Source organism: Macaca nemestrina, chromosome 1, assembly GCF_043159975.1.
Source record: "Macaca nemestrina isolate mMacNem1 chromosome 1, mMacNem.hap1, whole genome shotgun sequence".
Classification (NCBI taxonomy): domain Eukaryota; kingdom Metazoa; phylum Chordata; class Mammalia; order Primates; family Cercopithecidae; genus Macaca; species Macaca nemestrina.
Window position 1 is genome coordinate 191,888,551 of NC_092125.1, and position 27,445 is coordinate 191,915,995.

At 44.6% G+C, this 27,445-nt stretch overlaps 1 protein-coding gene across 4 annotated transcripts in view; it reads left to right on the plus strand.

The window, feature by feature from the left end:
• Positions 1–1,078: 1,078 nt before the first annotated feature.
• LOC105494835 (HIVEP zinc finger 3) overlaps positions 1,079–27,445 on the plus strand; it is a 424,702-nt gene continuing 398,335 nt past the window's right edge. For 2 of the 4 annotated variants that reach the window (XM_011763713.3, XM_024797055.2), the window contains exon 1: positions 2,487–3,125. The gene's annotated coding sequence lies outside the window, so the exon portion shown is untranslated. Of the gene's footprint in view, positions 1,615–2,486; positions 3,126–27,445 lie in introns of those variants that run through there. The other 2 variants (XM_011763711.3, XM_011763710.3) reach the window with 2 other exon arrangements.

Sequence of the window (27,445 nt, forward strand, 5' to 3'; positions counted from 1 at the left end):
GCGGAGGTGATGGAGGAGCAGAGGCATGTCTTACATGGTGGCAGGCAAGACAGCATGTGCATCAGATCTCATGAGACCATCAGATCTCATGAGACTTATTCACTATCACAAGAACAGCATGGGAAAAACCTGCCCCCATGATTCAATTACCTCCCACCAGGTCCTTCCCACAACATGTGGGGATTATGGGAGCTACAATTCAAGGTGAGATTTGGGTGGGGACACAGCCAAACTGTATCAGGGTCTTTGCAGAATCATGAGCTTATCAGTATGAATTAGTTTTTCCTCCCATGTCCCATCTACTTTGTATCTTCCCATATTATTCAAAATGTCTGCTTTATTGATGGCGTCTTTCCCTGGTTCCCAGCATTGCCAGTCATGTTTTGGTCATGTAAATCGTTTTTGGGGGTAAGGAATGAAAGGGAGTAAATATATGAGCCCAATTTACCATTCCCCAAACCAAAAGCCCCAATGTGGAAATAGTGGAGAGTTCTGACACATCATATGGATAGCTGGACCAAATGACCTTCCAGCCTCATCTAACTCTGGGAGGCTTTTTCTTTAAAGCAGCATAATTAAAGGGTTGAGAAACAACTTTTACTGAAAAGGCCAGAGAGATAGAGTTTAGTTTACTCAGGAGAACAGAATAAGGTGAGACTGAAATGGTGAGTCACACTAAGCCTGCTGAAGATACAGCAGGAGGGACTAAGATTAAATTACAGCCGAAGTGATTCATATTGGTCACTACAAAGATCATTTAACCCTTAAAAAGTTGTGTGGCATCATGATACATTGCAAAGCCAAGTCACAAAGCCTCATTTTCTGGAGCTGTTCTCTTTAAAGGTAAGAGGATGGACTTGAATCACCTTCTGAATTATCTGACAGCCCTGTGACATGATTATACCTTGGTGCCTGAGATGTTAGATGGGAAATAAACAGCAGCATCTAGTAAACTCTCCTGGGGTAAAAAAGAGAAAAAAAAAATCATCTTGTTTTCACCCAGTCTCACTGAATTTTTTTTTTTTTTTTTTTTTTTTTAGTGTGAAGAGAGAATGTTTTTGTCAAAAACAAGTTCTCCAGATTTGTAAACCTGATTGGAGACATCTTTAGTTTCTTCTCAAACATGCTGGGAAAAATAGGAATGTCACTGAGACTCCTTCACCATCCCCTTGCAGCCCCTATTCCCCGGGGCTGGGTAGAGGGCGAAGCAGAGGGCAGGGGCTGGACCAGGGAGAGAGTGACAGGCTCTCTGTGGTAGGTCTGTGCCTTGTCACAGAGCCTCCTGGGCTCAGGTCTGTGGTGGCCGCGGGAGAGCCAGCTCCGCGCTGTGTGGCTGGTGACATTTCCGGCTGCCAGGGCCCAGCCAATCAGTGATGGACCCAGCTTGCTTGGGCGATGACACATGAAATATGATAATTTTCTGCCAAACGGCTGGAAGAGGGGAAGGAAGAGAGTGTGTGTGTGTCGCTGGGAGGGGTCCACAGTGGAGCGCCTGCGATGAGGTGGGAGGGTGACAGTGCACTTGCTTTCACGGTTTGCCTGGCAGGACTAGGCAAGGGAGGGAATGGGCTGTGATGCTGGAGCGGCGGTAGGAGCGCCCCTGTAGTTCCCGAGGTGAGCCACTGCCACTGCTCTTAGGCGGGAACCAGCGGAGAAGCAGACAGCGCCATGCTGGAGCTCTGGGGCTGGGGTGAAAAAAAGAAACTGTCAAAGGCATTTGCCTTCTTATCACACATGAGCAAGGTTAGGACTCTTGTTTCTTCTCAGTGCTACCTCTTTAAAAGCCAGAACAAAACTGCAGTAAACACCATCTGGGTGGCTAAAGCACTCGAAGAATAATTTTTTTTCAAAAAAATTTAGGCTGGAGGTTGTCTCTCCCCCTATCCTGTTTTTCTACCTCCATACCTTAAAAGTAAAAAACAAAACAACAGAACTCAATGACAAAATCTTGAAGAAGTGCCTAAGTCTGAATCGTAAACACTCTAACTAAGGTTCAGGTGGTAGTTCTGATTAGTGATTCTGGTTGAAAGAAAGTGTGTCTTGGAATGCGATGTGGCTCTGGATTATGTTCGAGTTTAGCGATAGTGGCAGAGCTATTCTTTGGTTTGTGGACATGGACCCTGAGCCTGCAGAGCAAGGCAGGGCAGGGCAAGGAGTGCTTATGTTGAGCTCTCAGGTGCAGAGGCCCCACTCCCTTCAGCCACTGTTGAGGCTCCCTGGCCCCTGATCTGCAGCCAGAGGCTGGTGAGGTGTGACACGCCTGCTGACAAGAGTGCCCTGTCTCGTCTGACCTGTGAACATGGGTGTTCAGAAGTGAAGGATCATAGTGTTTACATAACATGCCGATTAGTCACTGAGAAGCTCATCACTGCAATAAATATTTATGGCTTGCATTTGCATTTTTCTCTCTCTCTCCACGTATATATGTATATGTGCATATATTATACATATATATTGTTTTTTAAAAAGCACCAATAAATGAAATCCTTATCACTCCGTGCAAGCCTACTGTGGCTTTAGGCATGGGACTGGCTTCCTGCGCTGGGAGTGACAGCTATTCCGAAGTGATAATTGGTGTACTGTGTCTTTAAAAGGTTAAAACCCCTTTCAAAAAAGGTCTGGACTCCTAGTGGAAAAGACAAGCGAGGCATGGGTTGGCTCTGGATTCAGAAAACAGCTGCTGATTAGATTCTGTGTCTGCGGGCTGAATTTATTCCGTGTTTTTCAGCAGCAGGAATTCAAGAGGGATGCTTCTGTTTGGGTTTCTGATCGTGATTTATATTTATTCAGAGGAATAACAGAGGGTGGATCTGTTCCCGGCGCGAGCATGCTCACAACCAGCCGACTCTCCCATTATCCAACTGCCTAGTTTGGTGCTTCAATGTACATGGCTATTCCGTGTGCCTATGTGTGTATACAAACACGCATGCATGCCTGGATGGACATACGTTTGCACAGGTTATTTTTTAAGGACAATTCTTTCAATAAGGTCTTTACCCCTTACTTGAAACAGGTGTTCATGAAAAAAATGCACAAAATCCTGCCTGGCCGGAATAATTCATGAAGAAGGGGCTGGATCCGTGGGTCAGAGATCACAGGACCAGTTTGCCATCCCAAGGCCGAAGGTAGGGGACTCTGGGTTTTTATTCGGCGGATGGATTCCTTGCGCTGTATTTTACCTTGTGATTGTGTTTTTGCCTGCGGCCGCACGGAGAAGCAAAATAACGAGCTGCGATTCCATTTTGTGGCTGCCTTTCTTAGGCAAGGTGTCCGGCTGCTGAGGCGCAGGGGCTGGCCGGGTGGGCTGCGCGTGGCGGTCGGTGCCCCCGGTGGGCTGAGCGCGCTGCTCGGCCTGGTGCTGGGGAGCGGCGCGAGCCTCAAGTGACCCCCGCGCGTCAATCACAGGCAGCGGCGGCGGCGGCGGCAGCGGCGGCAGGGCTGTAACCCTGTGCGCGCCGTGCGATCCAGCGCTGCTTGCAGCAAGCTCTGCTGGGCTCTGCACTCGCACACTGGCGGGCCTGCTCCCGAGGAGCCTGGGCTGGGGGGCATAGGCATCGCGTCCCGTGGCACCTGCGTTTTTTTGTGTTGCCTTGGCTGCTGCTCTGGGATTGTTTAGGCGGACTCCAGTAGCCTGCTTGGTTGAGAATGAGATTCGTATGATGCTGGCTGCTGAGACAGAAGGGATAGCTTTCTCTTCCCTACTAATCCTAGCCCCCTGAAAATATTCCTAAAGCAAAATCATCTCCCAACCCCCAACCCGACCCAACCAAACCAAAACCAAACTCCTATTCTATTGGGGATTCTTGCCTCCCTGCTAGCAGAGAGAGTGTCCCCTCCAAGTTATGCCCCACATTTTACCATCTTTTAAATGGAAACACTGATGGTGCCGAATGGTCCCTGATGATATTGTCCAGGCTGCTGAGGACTCATGAGTGTGGCAGTCCCCTAAACCCGCGTAGATTGGACAGAGAGTGGTGGTGCAGAGGAACTTGGAGGCCCAGCATTGGTTTCCTTTAACGTAGCTGGTTTGGTTTCTGTTGCAGGTCAGGAATATTTCTGTGGCTAGGCCCTTCCTTAACTTTGGGGGCAGTGGTTGCAGGAAGAGGGTCTGCAGGTCTGGTCGCTGGGTGAGCAGCACCCAGGCCCTCTTTCTGGTATACCCTGACATTTCTGGTAGCCCTTGGCATTGTAACCACAGCAGCCAGGTGCCCACTAGCTACCTGGAGTGCTTGGGTTTTGTTAACTCTGGTGTGCATTTGGGTGTTGCAGGGGGAGGGAAGAGGAAAGAGGGAGAATGAGGTGTTTGCTGAACTGATCTGCATGTCAATGTTCTCCAGCCCCTGTTTGTGTGATTATGTAATGATCAGACGTGTGCCCAAACAGCTCCCCACCATCTCCTGGCTCTCCCCCAGACTGAAGAAATTGGGTGCTACAGTTGTTTAAGATATCTTTATGTAATTATGTGTGTGCTGGGGGCAGGGAGAGAGTGGGGGCAAGGAGGAATAATTCGAGCCACTTCAATGTGAAGAGCACAGGTCAATGATCATGTGTCCCTCTGAGGATGGTGTGGTATTAGCTCTGGGTCAGTGTTGATCTGAAGACCCTCCCATATCTCTTTCAGCCAGTAATTGCTTATCTGAACTTTCATTTGGTAATTTCACCCTTCTTGCACCCTGGAGACAGTTGGACCCAGGAGAAGGACCCCTGCAGGGACTACAGTTTCCCAATTCCAGGCAGAAAATGAATCCTGAAGCCAGGGTAATAGGCCAGGTCCCAGCTGTTCTTCATGGTCCTGCTGAGCAGCCAGTGTGGGGAGGAGTTCCTGTTCATCAAGGTGTCACTTGTGCTCTGGTGTTGGGCTATATACTGTGGGGCTGAAGAGTACACCTCAGATGCTGTCTGAGCTGTTTGAGATAAGCTCTTTAAAGTTGTGATGGCTTGCAGAGGCTGGAGGCCCTTTACATCCTTGCATTTAAAGATTGTGGGAATTTTTTGCAAGGAAGGAGAACAGCTGTCCAACTAAGATACCTGCAGGCAGGAGGAGAGGGTGTGTGTGACACTTAGCTCTCTCTGCTTCCTCCCTTCTCAGGCTAGTTAAGGCATCCACAGGATACAGAATTGTTAAGAAGGGCCCTCCTGTCACACCCCGAGCGCCTCAGCCTGGGGCTATTGGGTAGATTTGTTAATTTGATGGCAAAGTCTGGCCCCTTAAAGCTAAGATTGTTTTTTTGCCCTCAACACCCCAGTGGGTTTGCTTTGAGGGCCAACTACTACTGTGAAATCTGTGGCAGTGGATCAAGATGTGCTCAACTGGCACTATTGTTGAGCTGTCTCCGCCCATTGTGTTTTAGTGGCAGCCACCCTCCTTGGAGTGGAGAAGTGTGTGCTGCCTTTGGGCCCTTGCCAAGTGAGCCCTTGAGACATTTAGCGTGTGAAAGGTACAGGCAAGAAGAAGATGCATTTAGTCTGAAGTCCTGGCAGGTTCTAGGACCCGACTTGATGAAAGATAACATTAAGAAAGCTGTTTGATAACTGGATAGCATTTAACTTGCCTCTCACTCCCTACTCTGTGAGTTCCCTGACGTCTTTAAGGCTCTTTTCTGCCCTCCATGCTGAAAGCATGACATGCTGTTCTCCATCCTGTTTCCTGGGGAGTCAAGTGTATTTACAGATCTGCAGATGCACTGGGAGGGCAGGGCTGGAAAACACTGGCTGTATCAACAGGCAGCACTGGCATTCTGGGTCAGACTTGGCCAAAGCCCATGACCAATTTTCTTCCTTATCTGTAAAGTAGGTGTAACCATCATAACCTTACTAAGACCACTGAACTATGTTGCAAAGAAAAATGAGATACATTTAGTGACATGTGCACTGTAGTTGATGGGTACTAGGATAATACCACAACAATTTGGAACTCACATTTACATAATTTCACTTATCAAGTTGGGACCTAGATGGCAAATCAAAAGAAAGGTCATAAGTCCATGAGCTACAGTTCATGAATTTTGATCACTGGAGGAAATTTTATACCCTCTTTCAGGCCTTTGCATTTACTTCAAGTTTTAAGAGGCTTGGTTATTAGTTTGTCAAATACACCTAGCAAATAGGAAGCAACTGATACTGTATTGTGCAAGGATTATTAAAGATCTTTTATCAAGTATCAGTAAGAAGTAAGAGTAACACAAGAATCAGGAAAATTAAAAAAAATTTAAAAGGCCCAAGAATTCAAGGCATGGCATTCTAGAGCTAATATGAGCATTTAATGTAAGGAATTCAGTGAAATTTTATGTATTTTGATGGATCTTTGGTATTCTGTTTTATAACATAGTAACTGATGCTCACAGTGACCCACATGTATCCATAGAAGTTCAGATTGTATTTTGTTCATCCAATTTAAAAAGACATGAGAGTTTTGAAGTATCCCCAAATGATTTTTTCGCCTGATTCTTAGAGAAAAAACTGCAGCTATCCATGATAATGGCACCTGCGAGGTTTCTGGACAGCCGGTGGCTTACTGGTCAAAATTGTATTACAACTATAAAGCCCTGCTGTTGAAATTGAGAACTTTATATAATCTTTTGTCAGAATTTATCAGGGAACTACTATGCTACTGTTATTATTAGTGGTTATGTTCTAACATTTGATGCTAAAGAAAATACTCCTGAACCTCAACCTGTCTTGTTATGATCAGGAAACACACTCAGAGTTCTTCCAACTTGATGACTTTAATTCTGGAGTTGGAAGAGACCTGATGATGGAAAAGATGGAGCGGGAGAGGTAGACCCTAGTGCCATCTGTTTCTTACATCTGTGTAGCAAATGTAGACTTGCCACTACCCGGATGTTGTTCAAGCTGTCATGGCCACACCTTTATGCTAAGCAATGGTGTTTTTCAGTTCAGACATCGTGCTGGAAACTGGAAGGTAGCTGAGATACACGAGCAGTGCTCAACTTGGCTTGACCCTCTGACAATGTGCTCAGTTAAAATTTGCTCCAAAACAAAGGCAAGAGGAAAAACAAAAGTAGGGGAAAAGAAATGTAGACACTTTTAAAATAATATTTTAAAAATTCAGTACATATGTGGAAAATGAGAGGACCTAATTAAAAGTAATGGAAGAGTATTTCTCAGTTTCTAGATGCACATACATTCACTGTTTTGGTAACTTACTTGAAAAATTCTTTAACTAAAAGAAACTGTCAGTAACAGGTTATTGAATATAATTGCAAGTACTCAGAACTCTCCAAGGGTTCCCTGTATCTAATTGTAATATGATGGAGAAAAGGGTATTCCCTGAAATCCCAGGGGCTTGGAAGGCAGAGGAGGTGGGGTGTGGTGGTGGGAAGTGACTGGACCACACTATCCAGAGGGCTGCCCTGTTGGGAGGCTTCACCTCCACCCTGTTGGGAGGTTGGAAATATGTGCTTGGGAGGCAGGACAATGATGGAAGTGGTGATTTCATGACTGATGGGACTCCCCTCCTCATTACTAACTGTTTTTGAAACGCCAGGTGCAGCTGGAATTCTTGTAGATAAAGGGGGAAGCTTTATATCTAAATATGAAGTAGGGGTGATCTGAAAATGCCCTTCAGATTTGGGGAGCAAAGCCAGGGAGAAGCATAGGGAAGCTAGTCTCAGAAATCTGGAGATCTCTAATTATCGGTGGACCCTTGCATTGGGGTTTGGGTTCAACTTTTTAAAAATGTGTTATGTATGAATAACTGAGATCCAAAGAAAAGCTAATAAACAAACAGTAGAAAGATATGGAAAAAATAAAAGCAGTGTTATAAATACATGATGTACTCTGCCGAATCTCAGTCACCAGTTTTAGTCTATTGAGTCATTCATTGGACTTCCAGGCTTAGCATTAGATGTTGAAACTATCTTAAGATCAGAGGAGCTGGATACGGTGGCTCATACCTGTAATGCCAGCTACTCAGGAGGCTGACACAGGAGGATCACTTGAACCCAGGAGTTTGAGATCAGCCTGGGCAATGTAGCAAGACCCTGTCTTAAAAAAAATAAAAGTAAAATTATCTGGACATGGTGGCTTACACCTGTAAATTCTAACTACTCAGGAGACAGAGGCAGGAGGATCTCTTGAGCCCAGGAGTTTGAGTCTACCATGAGCTATGATCACATCACTGTACTCCAGCCTGGACAATGGAGCAAAGACGTCTCTTAAAAACAAAAAGATCAGAGATGCCCTGATAAACATGAACTGATTTTTTTTTTTTTTTTTTTTTTTTTTTTTGAGACGGAGTCTCGCTCTGCCGCCCAGGCTGGAGTGCAGTGGCCGGATCTCAGCTCACTGCAAGCTCCGCCTCCCGGGTTCCCGCCATTCTCCTGCCTCAGCCTCCCCAGTAGCTGGGACTACAGGCGCCCGCCACCTCGCCCGGCTAGTTTTTTGTATTTTTTAGTAGAGACGGGGTTTCACCATGTTAGCCAGGATGGTCTCGATCTCCCGACCTCGTGATCCGCCCGTCTCGGCCTCCCAAAGTGCTGGGATTACAGGCTTGAGCCACCGCGCCCGGCCTAAACATGAACTGATTTAATTTAAATAGAAGAAGAATTTTGAAATCCTCCTCCATCAAAATTCTATACAGTATACCCTTGACATTCTCAGTGGATCCATCTCAAGCCCTTGGCAAATCCCCAAGTTTGCAACTGCAGAAATACTTGCATAGGCTCTTGACTTCCTCCTGAATCAGGTTTCAGTCCAGAGTGAAGAGGTTCCTATGACTATTCACAGGCTACCAATTATTTGCCTTTTCAACTTGCACTCAAAGAAATTAAGTTTCTTTCACCTCCAGAGTTTCTGTTTCCCTGGTGGCATCTTGGGATGGGGAAACTGGACCTTTGAGAAGGTTCCCTCTCTAGCTAAGTGACTTGTTCTTTTCTGTGGCTTTGCGACATACAGTTCACATTTGTGCTCCAGAGAAAAGACAAATTGCCATGTGGTGTGGCTATTAGGGGTTGTTCACAAATAACTGAAAAAGTGTTGAATCTACAAGCATCTGCTTGGTTTGCTAAAAAATTGCACATGTGTGCAGCCCCTCAAACTCTCCCCAATTCCCTGGCCCTCAGTATACACTTAATACAGTGTTAGAAACTTCCCCTGACTGTCAGCAAATCTTGATGAGGGGAATTGGGGATCGCACAGCTGAAGCGTCTGGTAAAGAACTTAAAATGAGAGCATCACCACTGAAAGCTTAGCAAGAGAAGCAGAATGTAGTCGTTTGCTCCATGCCCTCATTTTGAAGATTTCAAAATTTGAGAAAAAAACCCACTATGATTATGATTGTATTAAATAAAGGAGCCAGAGCGTAATGTACCCTGGAGGTTGGGCCTTGCTGTACCTTGCTGGAAAGATTCTCACAAGAATGTTTTGGAGTGGTTTGGGGAGAAGCTCATAGAATTTTAAGTGGGTTTGGAGCACACCAATTACAATTGAGGACAGCATCTTTGCCCAGCAACTAGAAAAGATACGGCAGGAACTGCAGCAATTTGGTATGAGAGTTTCTTATTAAAATTTGTGTGGTGACCATCTTTTGAAATAACTTTAATGAAATAGCCCCTAGATGCAAATGAATGCTTATAAACTGTGTAGAAAGGTCTAAAGAATAACATTATAGACTTATATACTCACCAGTTGATTTGAGAAAAAGAATGTTAGCTGAACCTTTGACGTCCCCTGTGTACCTCCCTCCACCCCATCCCCTTCCCTCTCTTCTCAGGGATTACCATCTTCTGGACATTTCTGTACCTTTTATTCCCCTATGCTTTTCTTTATTGTCTCATCCTCCTGCATTTGTATCCCTAAACAATATATTGTGTAGTTGTGTGTGTTTGTGAACTTCATGTAAATGGAATCACACTGTTGTATTCTTTTGTTCTTAATGCTCACGTTTAGTCCATGCACACCATACCAGTAAGGCTCACTGGTTGACAAACAACTGAAATATTTCCATATCAGTTGGTAAGTTGCTGCTTACCTGATCCTTCCCAGGTGCTCCTATGGTACTTCTCCAAGTCCGCCCCTTTCTAAAGGGATTACATCTGGCATAGCAGGGGGTCTTGGGTACCAGCTCTGGCACTAGGGCAGGGACTTCATTTGTTTGGACACTGTGCCAACTGGTTGTTAAATGTTTCGTCCTGGATTCATTCACATTGTTGGGTGTAGCTGAAATTTTTTCATTTTGCTGAACCATAATATTCCACTGAATGAATATATGGCAGTTTATATGTCTATTCTATTATTAATGAACACTAACTTATTTCCAGTATTTTGCTATTATAAATAGTGCTGCTATAAACTTTTTTTTTTTCAAGTTCCCTGCTAAGTATGTGTGTAAGTTTACTTAGGGAATACACATAGTAGTAAAATTACTGGTCATAGACTATGGGCATTTTCATTGGTGCTAGGATAGTTCAGAATTTCTATTGTGTCATATGAGTTTCACTTTAATCAAAAATTAATTTACAGTGTGTTTAACCAATATCTATATCCAGCTGCAATTGCTCCTACTGCTCTCTAATCTTGCAAACACTTTATATTTTCTAGGATATTTTCAAAAATTTTTGCCAGTCTGATGGATGTGTAACAGTATCTAATCTGGTTTCAATTTATATATGTTTGATTACTAAAGAGGGTCAGTATCTTTTCATACGCTGTTGACCTTTTGGATTTTCTTTTTTTGTGAAGTACCTTTTTAAGCCTTCTGCCCATTTATTTGAAAATTGGATAGTTTACATCTTTCTTATTTATTTGTAGGAGTTCTTTATATATGCAGGAAACTATTTCTCTGTGTTGCCAAAATACCTTCTCCTTATTTGTGATATTTTGTTCACCATCTTTTTTAGTATCTTTACAGTGGCAGAAATTCTTAATTTCAATGTAATAAAATTTATCAATCTTTCCTTTATCATTGAACATTTTGTGTCTTTTGAAGGACATCCTTAAAAACAATTCTTATATTGTCTTCTAAACATTTAAGCTTTGCCTTTCATGTTCAACATTTTCCCTTGAGAATGATGTTTTTTATGGATTTGATATTCCTTATCAGGATGAGGAACTACTATTCTGTATTTGCAAAGAGCTTTTTTGTCTTTCAAATTATATACATGGAGGTTTATTAAATACTTCCTCTGCATTTATTGAGAATATTTATATGATTTTTTCTTTAATTTGTTAATATCTGGTAAACTAATTTTCCAAAGTTAACTTAACCTTGCTTTCCAAGAATAAACCTGACTTGGTTGTAATGGGTTCATTTCTTATACTTTGCTAGGTTTTTTTGCTAATAAAATTTAGGAGTTTTACATCTATCTTCATGAGTGTGTTGTACTATAATTTTCACTTCTTATGTTATCCTTGGCAGGGTTTTGTATCATGGTTTTGCTGAATTTGTAAAGTAAGTTATAGAATGTTTCCTCTTTATCTGTTCTCAAAAAAAGATTATATGAGGCTGGAATTCTTTCTTTCCTGAAGACTTTCAACCTCTGATTCAATTTCTTCAATAGATAGTGGGTATTCAGGTTTTAATATTTTTCTTGAATCAATATTGGTAAATTAGATTTTTCTAGAAATTTATCCATTTTATCTGAGTTTTCAAAATTTTTACCATGAAGTTACTTATAAGATGTTATTTTTTGATGTTCTGTAGGATCTGTGGTTATGTCACCTTTTCATTTGTAATACCTTCTATAATGTTGTTAGTCTTTTAATAATTTTCTCAATGTTATTAGAGACTATCTCTAATTCTTGACTTTGTGATCCTCTCCATCATTTGTTTTCTAGTTTATGAATATCTATACTAATTTTTATTTTCTTCCATCTAACTTATTTACATTTGAGCTATTTTTCTTTCTTAACTTCTTAAGGTAAATGTTTGACTTTTTAATTTGCAGGCTTTTTTCCCCATTATGAGCATTGTGAGCTATACATATTTACTCTAACTTCATATGTTTTGATATGTAATATTTTTGTATAATTTGTTTCTAAGTATTTTATAATTTTCATTATGATTTATTATTTGACTTATGATTTAAAACTGTGTTTCTTTTTAATCCTCTTAATATTTGTTTATTTTTCTTATTGTTACCTTTTTGTTACTAATTTCTAACCTAATTGCTTCATGGTTGCCAAATATTATTTGAGTGCTACCCAGCCTTTTAAATTTATTGTAAGACTTGATATGTGGTCTCTTTTCATAATGTTCTGTGGATCCTACCATTGTTAGATGCAGTGTTCTATGTAACTCCATTAGATCAAGCTTCTTCACTGTGTTGTCCAAGTCTTTTATATCTTTACTGATTTTTGCATGGTTGATCAATCAGTTACTGAGAGAAATATAATCTCCCACTATGATTGTAGATTTTTCTCTTTCTTCTTATGGTCTGTGAGTTTGTGTTTTATATATTTTGAGCCTTTGTTATTAGGTACCTATAGGTTTGAATTGTTTTATCTTTCTGGTGAATTGAATCTTTTATAATGAAGCGAAACTTGTTTCCCTAGTAATTCTTTTAGTCTTAAAGTCTATTCTGATTAATATTAACATAGGTCTACCAACTTCATTTTGGTATTTTCCGATAGAGCCTGAAGTACAGCTTTTAGAATTTTCTTTAGAGTCTGTTGGTGATAACTTCTTTGATTTTGTTTGCTTGCAAATACACTAATTTTCCCCTTGTTTTTGAGAGAGGTTTTTACTGGATAGAATTAGGGTAGAATTCTAGGTTGTCAGTTATTTTCTCGCCAACACAATGAAGATATTATTCAACTGTCCTCTGTTTCCATCGTTTCCTCTAAAATCTGCTGTCTTGTCTACAGACAAGACTCTCTCCTTTGAGAATCATCTGTGTTTTCCTTCTGGTTCCTTTAAATTGTTTGGTGTTCTACAGTTTCGCAAAGGATATCTAGGTTTATATTTATTTTTATTTCTCACACTTGGTATTCATTGGAGTTCCTGGATCCATGTGATAGTATCCTTTATGTTATGGGAAATTCTTATCCTGTCTCCTCTTCCCATGAGGCCACAAAATATAAAAGTGAAGGTCACTTTGTTGGCTAATGTCTTCAAGCTAACTTCAGGGATTGGCACTTATTCTGGGCTTCAGATTTTGCTTAGTTAATATGTCTTACTAACTTGCCAGCTCATCAGTCATTTCAAAAGATGTTTTTCTATAGTTTCCAGTTTGCTTAGTGTTTTCAGTAGAGTTGGCTACGTATCGAATCCACCATAGTTCAGGAAATGAAAGCCTATAAGGTTTTCTTTAATACCACAATAATCCTTAACACTTGAAACCATGAAAGACTATACCAAGTCTATTAACAGAATGTATATATCCACATGTATTTATTACAGTGGCCAGTCTATTTAATGATTCATTCAATAGATATGATACTATGTTCTTAGCAATGTAATTCATACATGTTTCTTCCAGGCTAAGGTAGAAGACAAGTTGGTGCTAGTGGGTTGGGTAGGGGTGCTTTAAACCTGCCAATAAGAGTCTTACTGGAATAGAAGCGAATGATATTGAGTAGATATAGGTAGTTTAGCCTTTAAATGCAAAAGTATATCAGGTACTAGGGAGTTAATTATTATTTCTTAGTAAATTGAGAGAGCTGATGGATTTTTGGCTGATTTTCAGTTCTACACACTGGCAATTCTACTTTAACAGGCTATTTCTCCCTATATAGCTTTTATTTCAAACCTGGAACAGAGTGAGTTAGTATTAGAGATGGTCTCTTTCCTCTTCCACTTACTAGATGCCCAGAACCGCTCACTTTTTTCTCTTATGGATGCCTGTTGTTTTTTTCTTTTTGCTTTTTTCTGTCTTGGGCCAGAGTTGTACCTTCCTATCTCTTTAATCTCCATTTTTTATAGAATTATAGGCTTCACTACCTGCAGACCAGCTCTCTTTTGGAGAAATAAAAAGTGAAAGCATCTAGTTCTCCAATACTATCTCTCTCAATTTCCAACAAACAGGACTTGGTTGGCAGCTGGCATCCCCAGGTCCCCTTCCACTGCCCATGTGTCTGAGTTGCGCTTGGCTGAACTCAACTTCCATGCCTCTTGGCCAAGGGACTTTATAAACTCTCTTTGTCCAAGAGGTTTCCAACTGATAACTCTGATGTGGTTTACTGCCAGGTCAGCGGGTCCTGCTGCTCACTTCTTGGTGTAACTTCTGCGCAAGGGACAGTTGGGTTGTCATTATTCTCTTCCTTTCCTGTGAGCCTACTAGTGGTGGGGCATAGCAGATGGACATTCTGGCTGCCGTGGGCCTCCTGCAGGTCCAGGGGAGGGAACCGTGCCAGTCTCACGTTCTCCTCCCATTACTGCTGCCTCTTTGCCCTGTTAACCTCTCTGTTCACTTTTCATCCGGCGAGAACGGGGATGCACCTCATATGGGGGCTGTCTTAGGTAGGCATGTTGGCACTGGTTGGTGAAGGGTTCCCTCTTTTCCCATCTTTCCCAAAATTCAAGGTGGTAAGAGCTCACCTTGCTGCCACTACAGAGTAGTATGGCATTTGCTTCCTCTGTCCTCTCTAGCTCCTTTTCTCTCTGACTGTGGCCCCTCTCCCCTACCCCTGTCCCTAACTATCTTGGAGAAAACAAAAACAATTCAGGGGTTATTAAGGATTACAAGGAAGGGACATGTTTTTCTTGGACAAAGACAAATGACCTCCTTCCCTCCCAAAGCCGAGTAGTTTTTGGAAAGACACTTCCTCTTTTTTAATCTAATATATGCATGCTTTCTACCTGGGAGGCAGAAGCCACGGAGGGGTCCAGTGAGAGCCTTGCGGGCTTGCCAGTCTTCTCTGTGGGTGGGTCACTGGCTGGTTTTGTAGAACATCTGCCCCTCTGAAGCAGGCTGAGGACCAGTCTGCCTGGGGGTCTGATCATTTCCACTAATTTGTAATGGCAGTGCTGGAAACGCATGCAGCTCAGGGGCCTGTCACCTAGGCTTGGCTTGGAAAACGAGGTGGTAGACTTTGAGGAGAGACAGAAAGGAGGGTGGGAGGGAGAGAGAGAGAGGGAAAGGGGGAAAGAAAGAACAAGGAACAAAAACAAGTAAAGGGAGCAGAATGTAAGTAACTCTCACTCTTAGCTTCAGAGCACAGCACTTTTCAGTTTCGACTGCATGACATCAAGTCTCTTGTTAAAATGTTTTCTAAATTGAGTATAATTTACATGTAATAAAATTCACCTTTTGAAGTGTACAATTTAATAAGTTTTGACGAGCGTCTGCATCAGTGTAGCCATCACCATCATCAAAATATAGAACATTCCCATCATCCCTTAAAGTTCCTTCATGCCCGTCACAGTTAGTTCGTCCCTCCCACCCCCATCCCCTCGCAAAACTGTGTTTTCTAAAACTAGAATTTTGACTTTCCTAGAATTTCATATAGATAAAATCATAAAGTATACACTCTTTTTGCTTCTGGCTTCTTTCTCTTAGCATGATGCTTTTGAGATTCATCCATGTTGTATAGATCAGCAGTTCATTCTTTGTGTGGCTGAATTGTATTCCATTGTGTGAATATGTCACAGATTTTTTTTTTCTTTTTGAGATGGAATCTTGCTGTGTCACCCAAGCTGGAGTGCAGTGGTGCGATCTCGACTCACTGCAACCTCCACTCCTGGGTTCAAGTTATTCTCCTGTCTCAGCCTCCTGAGTAACTGGGACTACAGGCGTGTGCCACCACGCTCGGCTAATTTTTTGTATTTTTAGTAGACACGGGGTTTCACCATGGTGGTCAGGCTGGTCTCAAACTCCTGACCTCATGATCCACCTGCCTTCGTCCCTAAAGCGCTGGGATTACAGGCATGAGCCACTGTGCCCGGCCGCCACAGATTTTTTTATCCCTCCACCTGTTAATAGAAATTTCGGTTGTTTCCGGATTTGGGCTATTGCAAATGAAGCTACTGTGAACACTCACATGCAGGTCTTTGTGCCTCCTCAGCTCTCCCAGGTGAAATCCTCCAGGTGCACATTCTGCCTGTTCTTGTGCCTGCTATCCTGTCACCAGGTGGGTTCTTCTGTTTTTCTTCCTACGAGTGAGCATCAGATAAGAATGGAATTGTGGATGCCACCACCTGTGCTAGTCCCTAGCACTCACTTAGACTATACTCTATTCTAATTGTCTGTTGACCTGTTTGACACCCTCACTAGGCTACAGACAATTTGGCATAGGAATTAAGAGCACAGGATTCAAATCCCAACTCTGTCATATACTAACTGTGTGACCTTGGACAAGTTACTTAACCTCTGTGTGCCTCCGTCTCCTCAGCTGCAAAGTGAGGATAACAGTACCTATGTCATGGGGTTGTGAAATCAGATAGATAGACAGACATGCTTGGTCTATAGGGAATACTATGTTGTTGAATGACTGGACAAGAAGTAGTATCAGGGTCTGGAATGCACATGTCAGATCTCCTTTTAGCAGCTCATAATGGCACTGGAACTGTCTCCATCAACTGCTCTGTTGCCTGGCACCCAGGCACCCCAGTTCCCACTGGATGACAAGCACTGCCTTAACACTGCATGGAGGGTGCTTGCTTCCTTTGTCACCTGCTAGCTCTTCTTCCAGCTTGGATACTGGCTGCCCCCTCTTACTGCTTGAGCTAAAGTTCTGTTTCTGTTTCCCTGAATGTGTATTACTCTTTGAAAAACATAACTCTAAACTGTAAGGGATCCCACCTGTTTGTTTTGTTCCTTCTCTCAGTTCTGGGTCCAGATACATCAACTACCTAGGAAGCAAGGCCTGGAAAGGCCCCACCTACACACTCTTAAATCCTTATACCCTAGTTCACAAAAATCTTCATGTTCCACAGGGCTGAAAGCCCCATGTTGACTAGAGACATAGCAAAGGAACCTCAGGCTCAGAAATATTTGTCCTACAAGAATGTAACTGTCAGGGAAGCCTTCATCATAGCCAGTGTTGTAGATGCTCATCCCGCTTCTGCAAGCCAAGGGCCAAGGACCCTTGTGGATGGCAGCTCTCTTATTAGGATGGGGGATTGGAGGCCCATGAGAGCAGAGTTGGAAACAAAGATTTAGCCTCACAGCCCTTAATCCAGAGAAGCACTTCCTGGGTCTGACCCTTTTCTCTCTGAAGAATAAGATGATTCTGGACCAGGGTGATCAAAAGAACTAGAGAAATCAAAATGCAGGATTGATCTTTGATACTCACCAAAGTGGGGCATAAAGTACAGTGAATAAAGTTTCAAGTACAACCCTCTGTGGGCCTGTGGGAGGTGTTTCTAGAGTCTAGGAACTCCGAATGGTACTGCGTCATGGTCTCCTTTTATGTACACTCTGTGTAAAGCATGGTGGTAAGCACCTTCCGCGGATAGTCTCCCTTAATTCCACTTCTGGGAGTAGAAGATAATATTTTCCCTGCCGGGCGCGGTGGCTCAAGCCTGTAATCCCAGCACTTTGGGAGGCCGAGGCGGGCGGATCACAAGGTCAGGAGATTGAGACCACAGTGAAACCCCGTCTCTACTAAAAATACAAAAAATTAGCCGGGCGCGGTGGCGGGCGCCTGTAGTCCTAGCTACTCAGGAGGCTGAGGCAGGAGAATGGCGTGAACCCAGGAGGCGGAGCTTGCAGTGAGCCGAGATCGCGCCACTGCACTCCAGCCTGGGCAACAGCGTGAGACTCCGTCTCAAAAAAAAAAAAAAAAAAAAATATTTTCCCTTACAGCAGTGGATCTCATCAGGGGGTTCTGATTTTGTTGGTCTGGGGCGAGCCCTTGGTATTTGGACTTTTAAACACTCCCCCAGTGATTTTAATGTGCAGCCAAGGTCAGGACCTGTTTTACAGTCAAGGGAATTGAGGCTTCAGAGGTCAAAGTCACTGGCCTGGGGGTCACCAAGCTGTGTGGGGAGGCGCAGTTAGAGCATAGGCCTGTGTGACTGCATTGTTTGACCTGGGACCCTTCTTCTGCTGCCAACCAGAAAACGGTCAGGACCAGGCACGGTGGCTCAGGCCTGTAATCCCAAGACTTTGGGAGGCCGAGGTAGGCAGATCACTTGAGGCCATGAGTTCGAGATCAGCCTGGGCAACATAGCGATACCCCAACTCTACTAAAAATGTAAAAATTAGCTGGGCATGGTGGCACATGCCTATAATCCGAGCTACTCAGGAGGCTGAGGCACGAGAGTCACTTGAACCCAGGAGGTGGCTGCAGTGAGCCAAGATTGTACCACTGCACTCCAGCCTGGGTGACAGAGTGAGACTGTCTCAAAAAAAAAAAAAAAAAAAAAAAAAGGAGGAAAATGGTCAGTGCTGGCTTCAGGGTGCTGGGCAGGAAACGGTCAGTAGGGATGCAAAGATGCTGATGGCTTTCCCAGTGCATCCCTGCTGACCCAGCACTCTTTAAGAGGCAAGCATGTGTGTGCTCTGAGTCTAAAAGGCTCCCTGGACAGAAAGCCATCAGCCTTAGCTCCTGGCCAGCTCAACAGAGGAGCACACCCCCTAGCTGCCCGTCAACTGTCGGTCCAGGCTTAGCTTGGTTGCATCTGGCTTCAAGAAACAAGGACAGATGCTTTTTGATTTCTTTTCTAGTGTCAACTCATAGCCAGGCATAAATGTCTTGGTCCCTCCTGAGGAGAGAAGGGTAGGACAAGTCGGGCAAGTGTGGTCTTTTCCAGCCTCACCTCCAGTAATAACTGCAGAATAACAAGGCCTGAGTGCTCACTGCATTCATCAGCACCACACTAAGGACCTTGCACACATCACCTCATGTTGCCTTCACAGGTAAGATGAGTGTGAAGATCTTTTGAAGTAAAGACTCTTAGTATCTCAATTTTTCAGATGGGGAAACTGAGGCACAGGGCATCTGGCAGCAGAAATGAGAGTGATCCTAGGCAGTTGCTGAGCCTGGCTCAACTCTTAATCATCATCCTACGTGACCTCCATAGGTCTGTTTTTGCCTTGTTCTTGAACTGTTTCAGGAGCCCCATCTAGTCCCCAGCCTGAAAAATCAACTTTGAGCAAGGGAGATGCTGCTTCATTTCTGGCACAGAGTTGGGTCCATAGCAGGGGTTCAGTAAATGGTAATTGGTGGATGTATTTTATTTTATTTCAGTTGATTTTATTTCTCCAGATTCTACAATATCACAGTACTGTGATAATAATAAACTTATCCCAGGAATGTAACCCAAGTTATCCAGTTTTTTTTTATGTTTTGACTTTTAAGTATTTCTAAATACTCTCCGTACTCTCTTAATTGTGTCACATTCAGTTTTAGTAGCTGTGCTACGTTCCCACCCTATAGTTGTCCTAGAAGAGCACCTCTCTGCACTGTAAGAGCCTCGGTGTCTTTCTTTGAAGGATTCTTTACCGGAATAGAAACTGAAACGATTCTAAATGGTAGCTATCTCTGCACCATCCAGGCCCTCGGAATGAAGTTGTTTGTTTGGTGGGCTCTTCCAGGGTAATCCACACAAAACTCTATCCCAATTTAGTAGCAGACATTGCCGGCACTCTGCTCAGATGGCCTTGGATCACTTTGGCCACTTCTGTGTGCCCATCCTGCAGCTTCTGTCGCCTCTGTTTCTAAAGCTTTGCCCCATTGCCTTCTTCAAAGGATTGCCCTCTTGCCAAGAGAGTTGGAGTGGCTGGGAGTTTTTGTCCCCGCCATGACGGTCGGTAGCCAGTATTAATTAGAGCGGGAATATGAAAGGTCAGCCACCTTGCCCTAGCAGTGGGGTATGGGGGTGTACAAACTCGGAGGAGGTTCAGTTTACATTCCAGGACCCTCCCTGGGGTCAGGCTGAGGCAGGGATATGGCCTGAGGTCATGCTTGGCTTGGCCTCTCCCCTCTCTGTCCTGCTTCTCCATTCTCCTACAGACCACTCTGGGGACATTTCTTCAATGAATCACTCATCTAGGAATCCTTATCTCAGGGTTTCCTTTTGGGGAACATGACCTAAGTGAAAGCAATGTGGGCCGGATGTCTTTCAGACCAGCAAATGCCCTGAATTCTCTTTTAAGCATTCCTTTGAGTGTCCAGGATTCTGCCCTAAGCCTCCACCTAAGCTGGGGGTCCCACTTCCCAGGAACACTAACCCAGCCCTCCTTCTCACCACTGGCTCATTCCCGTGGGTAGTTTCTGGGCTTTCCAGCTCTCCCTCTCCTCAGTTCTTAGCCACTTTACTCTGCCTCTGTTTCATTCATTCAATACCCAACAGGTATTGAATCCCTGTTCTGTGCCAAGCATCCTCCTAGGTGCTGGGGTACAGCTGTGAATAGAGCAGACAAGGAGCTTGCCCTAACAGACCTTAAGGGAAGAAGGCAATTCACAAGTAAACAAAGAAGCAAGACAGCACACATTAAGATAATGGCTGTGAAGGAAATAGGCTAAGCAGGTGATGGGGTGCGAGTGAGGCAGCCTCCTGGGCTGTGTGCATGGTGTCACCTCCCTCCTCCTCTTCAGCCCTTGCATGCCTGGCCATACTTACTCCTGAAAAGAGCCACTTCTGACATGCGTCTTAATAAATGCCAGTGACATTGTGCTATCTTTGTCTTTCTTGCCCTCTGAGTGGCATTTTGTGAAGTTTAAAACTGCGTCTTGTTTTCTTCCCTAGGCTTCTGAGGCACCAGCCTCTCCTGGTTTTCTTCCTGCTTTTCTGGCTTCTCCTGCGTAGCCTCCTTTGCTGCCTCCACCACCCCTCTGCTTGGCTATTGAGGATCGCAGCTCCCTAGACTCGGTCTGAGGATTTCTCTTCTTACAATGTAGTCTTTCCCCTGGGTGAAGGTGTCACCTCCCCTGGTGTCAGTTTCCATGCATCTCATCTGGACCCCTCTTTGGAAGAACCGACTGTAAATGCAGCCCTCTTCTCAACATCTCCACTTGGATGACTCAGCACATGCATAACTTGGCTCAGCACCTTCCTACATGCATGACCAACCCACACCCCAGCCCCTGCCTCAGCCTGTGAGTCTCTCTTCTTCAGATGCACCCTGTCTTAGGAAGGGGCATCACTGTCCCTCAAGCTGCTTGGGCCAGAAGCTGGACTTCACCCTCTCCTCTCCACCACCTGATACACCTAAGCTGTCACCAAGTCCTGTCCATTCCTCCTCCTAAGGACAAGTGCATGAATCCATCCACTTATCCATCCTGACGTCCACTCCCTCTCCAGGCCACCATTGCTTGACTGCTGCAGGAGATTCCTCACGGGTCCCCCGCATCCTGCCTTGACTCTTCCAGACTGTTTGCATGGGCCCTGGTCATGTCTGTAATTTCTTGCTGAACTAAAGATAATTGAAAATTCTTCCCAAGGTATGCACCACCCCAGGCGATGGGCCCTGCCTACTTCTCCAGCCTCACCTCCAGCCACTCTTCTTTCTCCCCCTCCTTCAGCCTTCCTAACAGACATTTCATTCCCAGTTGTGGCCTTTCCACATGCATTTCCTTTTCCCTGGGAAGCTTTTTAGGGAGGCCCATATGTGTGAAGGCTGCTTTCTTTTTCCCTGAAGTGGCGTGATCACCACTGGGATGTGGGATGAAAGAGACCACCACTACCTCTCTATTCCCTCTCTACTGGGAAATTTGGAAGAGGTCTAGGTGGGAGCACAGAGAGTGGGGAGAGGGAAGGGGTAGACAGGCCCAACCCAAGGACAGGCAATAAGGGGTACGTTGTCTGAAGACAACATAAAAGCAATAATGTAATCAACGAAGTCTGTTAAATTTTGACTCTCGCCTTGCACCAAAAATTCTAAAACCTGTTGATGCAAAATACTCTACCCCCAAGGAAGGACTGCTCCCTCCTCTTCCCTCCACTGGACGTGGGAATAACTCTTGGGAGCCTACCAAGTAATAGCAGCAATCATTGTCATTTGCTGACCACCCAGTGACAGGCACTTTGTTAGATATGTTAGGATTCTCATCACTTTAAATCCTTATAGCAGCCCTGTAGGACAGGGCTTGTGGGACCCACTTTAAAGGTGAGGAAACTGAGATTAAAGAGGAAAGCTGGCACAGGCACATCTTGAACTGCTGGCCAGGAAACCCTGCCCGTGGGCAGCTATTCTTGAGCAGGGAGCTGACTGCATTGGCCTGGGCAGAGAAGACTTTCTGAGATATATATTATATATATAAAATACATTTATATATATATATATATATTTTTTTTTTTTCCCCCTCCGAATAGCTCTCACAAGCACTGAACTTCCAATAAATCTGCTTTAGGGCAGGGCTTTGTAATTCAACATGAACCCTGAGATGCTCCAGATTCTGCTGACAGGGGAGAAGATCATGGCCTGAGAATATTTTGGTTCAGGGACAATAATGTAGATTTGGATAAAGATCAGGCTGGACTTGAATTCTAGACCTACTACTTACAGGATCTTGGGCAGATTATCCTCAGAGCCTCAGTTTCCTCTTCTGTAAGCTGGGGGGTAATAATAGTACTTCATAGAGCTACTAGGAGGGTTAAATGATGCAATGAAGGTGACACTTTCATGAGCGTGCTCGTTAGGTGATTAGACTCTATAATGCGTATTAAACTCATGGCAGATTAAATGATGTGTAATGGATATGTGACAATCAGCTGACATGAGGAGTTCAAGACCAGCCTGGCCAACGAGGTGAAACCCTGTCTCTACTAAGAATACAAAAAATTAGCCAGATGTAGTGGCGGGCACCTGTAATGCCAGCTACTCGGGACGCTGAGGCAGGAGAATTGCTTGAACTCGGGCAGGGGAGGTTGCAGTGAGCTGAGATTGCACCATTGCACTCCAGCCTGGGCAACAAGAGCAAAACTCTGTCTCTAAATAAATAAAATAAACAATAGATATGTGACAAACGTTTGTTTTCTTCCACATAAACATCATCAGGAGAGTATAAATGTTAATTTTTCTTTTTAGGTAGACATCCTACTCTTCAGGGAGTCCATTAAATAGACAAGAGACACTGAAAACACCTAGAGGTGAATAAACCACATCAAATAGGACCCCACATTTCTGGTTTAAGTTATTTCCTAGTGAACGAGTTACTTCTTCAGGAACAATCAGTAAATGGATACGTTTCCTGGACATAACATCTGGTTAAAAAGGAGCTTGCTGATATAATTCAGGATATAGTGGCAGAGGTTTCATTTGTAACAGTTTTGTTTTATTTCCTCATTGATGCTACAAGGAGACATCCGAAATGGCCATAGCATGTGTTCACCTTCCGCATCTTGTGCAGACCTCAGTGGCAAAGATGGCAGCCCATGGGGCTGAACTGCTCTTCCTCTTTGCAAGGAGGGAGCAATTGGTGTATTAATTAAGCAGTGGATTTTTACTGCTTGCTGAATGAATAGATCTGGTCTGTCTTCTAGCCTGGGAACCAGCGCTCTTAGATTTTTATATTATTTCTTCAAAACAATAAATTCTTACAACCCTCTAGTGAGAAAACAAAGCCTCCACTTGCTTCAGCTGGAAGGAAGCTCCATTTGTCTCTCTTCCTACCTGGAGAGACACTGCTACCTTCAGAACTCAGACAGAGGATGACTCTGTGCTGATGGCAGCCAGGTGCCTTCGTAAATTCTTAGAGAGGACTTATTCCACCTCCTTTGTACCTCCAGCATGCAGAGGTGGTGTGTGTGTGCATGCACGTGTGCATGTATGATCTGTTTACCTGTGGACAGGCTGACCTGAAGATACATCTCAGCCCTGAGGGTCCTTGCCTGAGCCAGGACAGGGAGGTAATGGTAAATGGCAGAAATCCTGTGGATAGAAGTTATGAACCTTGGCTCTTAGGCTGTGGGAGGCACTACTTAGAGATGAGTGCGAGATCATGATGCGTTTTGGTGATGGTGTTGTCAGCAGTTCTTCTGAGACTGGATTCTAGATCACTTCCTGCCCCTTCCCCCTCCAGGGAGACTTCCAGGAAGCAAGGACCTTCCCTGCTGCCCTGTTGGCTTTGTGTTGATTGATGGTGGCTAGAGGAAACTAAGTTTTTCTTATGTTGGATAAAAAGAACCTAAATTAGTTTTGTGTTCATACAATGAGAACTTTGGTTCTAAGATGCACCAAGACTGAAACAAACAACAAACAGATGAAACCAATATTTCCTGCCTCCAGGATGCTGGGAGGTTAAGTGACTGCTTTATTGTGCAGCGTGCAGGGACCCTCTGAGAGCAAAATGATGCCAGTGGGGATGGCGGGCTCTGACTTCTTCCTGGTCTGCCCTTTCCCTCCACTCTGGGTCCTCCTTCTCTCAGCACCTCTCTCTCTCTCTCTCTCTCTCTCTCTCTCTCTCTCTCTCTCTCTCTCAGGCCTTTCCTTCCACCCTGGGTCCTCCTTCTCCCAGCACCTCCCCCCCCACCGCCTTGCTGTCTCTCTCAGCCCTTTCCTTCCACCCTGGGTCCTCCTCCCAGCACCCTTCTCTCTTTCTCTCTCTCTCTCTCTCTCTCTCTCTCTCTCTCTCAGGCCTTTCCTTCCACCCTGGGTCCTCCTTCTCCCAGCACCTCCCCCCCCCCACCGCCTTGCTGTCTCTCTCAGCCCTTTCCTTCCACCCTGGGTCCTCCTTCTCCCAGCACCCTTCTCTCTTTCTCTCTCTCTCTCTCTCTCTCTCTCTCTCTCTCTCTCCCTCCCTCCCTCCCTCTCTCCATCCCCCAGCCCTTTGCTTCCACCCTGGGTCCTCCTCCCAGCATCAAAGAATTAGGTCATTCAAAGCATCTCCTCTCCCTAAGAGTGTGGATCTCACCTACCACATGCTGTCCTTGATGTGGGACCTGACAAAGATTCTCTCCATGACCAGACGTTAGGCTCTTCTCAGCTTTTTTTCAACTAGGGGTCAACTTTTGAGCTTCTGTGTTTGTCTCTGCATTGTCCAGTTGTAGCACGAATCTGGTTTAGACAGAATCCTCCATCCTCAATATCTGATCACCCTTGGTATCTGATTGGGTTCCTCATCTGTCTTATGCTGTTCCTGCTGCTATAACAAAATACCTTAGAAGGGGTAATGTATGTACTGCGCACTATTCTGGTGGCTGGGCAGTCCAAGGTCAAGGCACCAGCAGATTCAGTGCTGACGAGGGCCTGTTCTCCAGAGAAGATGCCTTCTACCTGTCCTCAGATGGTGGAGGGAGAGGGATTCTCTCTTCAACCTTTTTTATGAGGACACTAATCCCAGTCCTCAAGACCTCATCACTTCCTAAAGGCCCCACCTCTTCATTCTATCGCACTGGTATTAGGTTCCAACATAAGAATTTTGGGAGGACACCAACACTCAGACCATAGCATCATCCTCTACCATCTGCCAGGTGATGTCTGCTCAACCTTCCTGCCTTCAGCAAGAATCCTGTTAGGCCAATTTAACCAGAATCCCCCCTTACCTCTGATGTTTCTGCAGTAATTTTCCATCCACTGACCCCCGCCCTGCTCCTTGGCTGTGCATTCCCAATTTCCTTGTATTTGGAGTTGATCCCAATCTCTCCCCCTGACTGCAGAACACCACCGTGGTGGTCCCTACACCGATCTTGGTGGTTTCCCTAAATAAAGCTTGCCCTATAGTTCTTTAGCAAGTGCCATTGAATCATTTTTTCTTTAACGAGCCCTCCATGACTGCTGTCGGGATCCTCTGTCATAGTAGGGGCCACTTCTTTCCAAAGACTATGTGATAGACCTCTTTGAGACAGGAGAACTGGAGTTCATTAAAAAGCATGTCTTGGCTGGGCGCAGTGACTCACGCCTGTAATCCCAGCACTTCGGGAGACCAGGGAAGGCGGATCACGAGGTCAGGAGATCGAGACCATCCTGGCTAACACGGTGAAACCCTGTCTGTACTAAAAATACGAAAAATTAGCCGGGTGTGGTGGCATGCACCTGTGTTCCCAGCTCCTCAGGAGGCTGAGGCAGGAGAATCACTTGAACTCGGGAGGTGGAGGTTGCAGTGAGCCGAGATCACACCATTGCACTCCAGCCTGGGTGACAGAGAGTGGCACTCTGTCTCAAAAAAAAAAAAAAAAAAAAAAAAGGCATGCCTTTTTGAGTGGGAATACAAGGAACTTGGAAAGGAGCTGGGCCTCACTCACAAACTTGAGTAGAATTTCACCTCTGGCCAAGTGGCGATCAGAAAAGCAGTGGGCCAGGCACCTAATGCAGTTGCCTCCACATATGTTGACAGGAAAGGTTCTGTCTTTGGACACCACACAAGTTCACAGTGGTTGAGGAAGGACCAGATAATTCAGCACTAACTTCTGAAAAAGAGGAATGCTCATAAGCTGGTTGATGCTCATACATTTCATTCATCAACTTGAATCCTGAAGCTTTTTAAAAAATAAAAGCTACTATGTATTGAGAGTTTTACTTTGGCGGTAGACATTGTTTTTATTCCCATTTTACAGAGTGGAAAACTGCTCCATAGAAAGGTCCAGGGATTCGCCAGATGTCACAGAGCTAGTAAGTGGCAGATCTGGGAATCGCACCTAGGAAGCCTGGCTCCAGAAGTACTCCCTCCACCACTCCACATTGTTAAATGTGTCAGAATATATTGATATTCATTAGAAGTAACTATGAGTCACTTGGTGTGTAATATGTTGTACATAATATTCAATGAATATTCATCGGGGTAGTGCAATGATTAGTGGTGAGTTATATATTATTTTAATAACTGAGGGTACCAATAAATGTTCTTTCTCACTTTACTCAAACACAGTCTATCTTTAAGCTGTTTCTTTGCCCGTAGCACTCCTATTTTTCTATAGGCCATGTTCTCATTCTCCTAATATAAAGCAAATAAATGTTTATCAGTCACTTGATGTGTTCCTGGGGGATGTTCACAGCCACACCCTGTCCTGACGCCTCACTTCCTGCCTCAGAGGGCCCTCCTCAGCCTTGCCTCCTACTCCTCTCCTCACGGTTAGCCAGAACAGCCTTCCCTTGGGCCTGCGGGGGGTCCAGTTATACCTCTAAACAAATTGCAATCTTTAAGTAATTTTTTAAAAGATATATATTTATTTAGTCTGAAATGTGCCTTTCTCTGGTCAGCACTTCTGATTGGCCTGGGTGGCCTGCATTAGCACACTGGGTTGCCAAGAGTCTGGTCCTGCTTTTTGGTTAACCTAAGCACCTTTGCCTCTGGTAATGTTAGGCCATTTGAAGTCCTAATGTGATCATTGGACTCCCTGGATCTGAACAGCCCACTGTGGAAGCATTCTACTGAAGCAGGTGGAATGAAGGCTGGGGCCAGACTGCATGGGGTGTGTAGGGGTAAATGAGTTTATGTGCTGGGAGACCAAAGCGGGCAGATGGAAGGGAACTGGGTTCGTGGGGAAAGGAGAGGGATCTCCTGGACATCCTTCACTGAGAGGTAGAGGACAGGAGAGCCTGCACAGAGAGGCCTGCTTGGGGCCACGCTGGTCTTCAGCAGCTGTACCTCTCAGTACTTGGGCTTCTTTCCCACCTGAATCAGTGAGCCTGTTCATCCTTTCGTAAAAGGATCAAGTTTT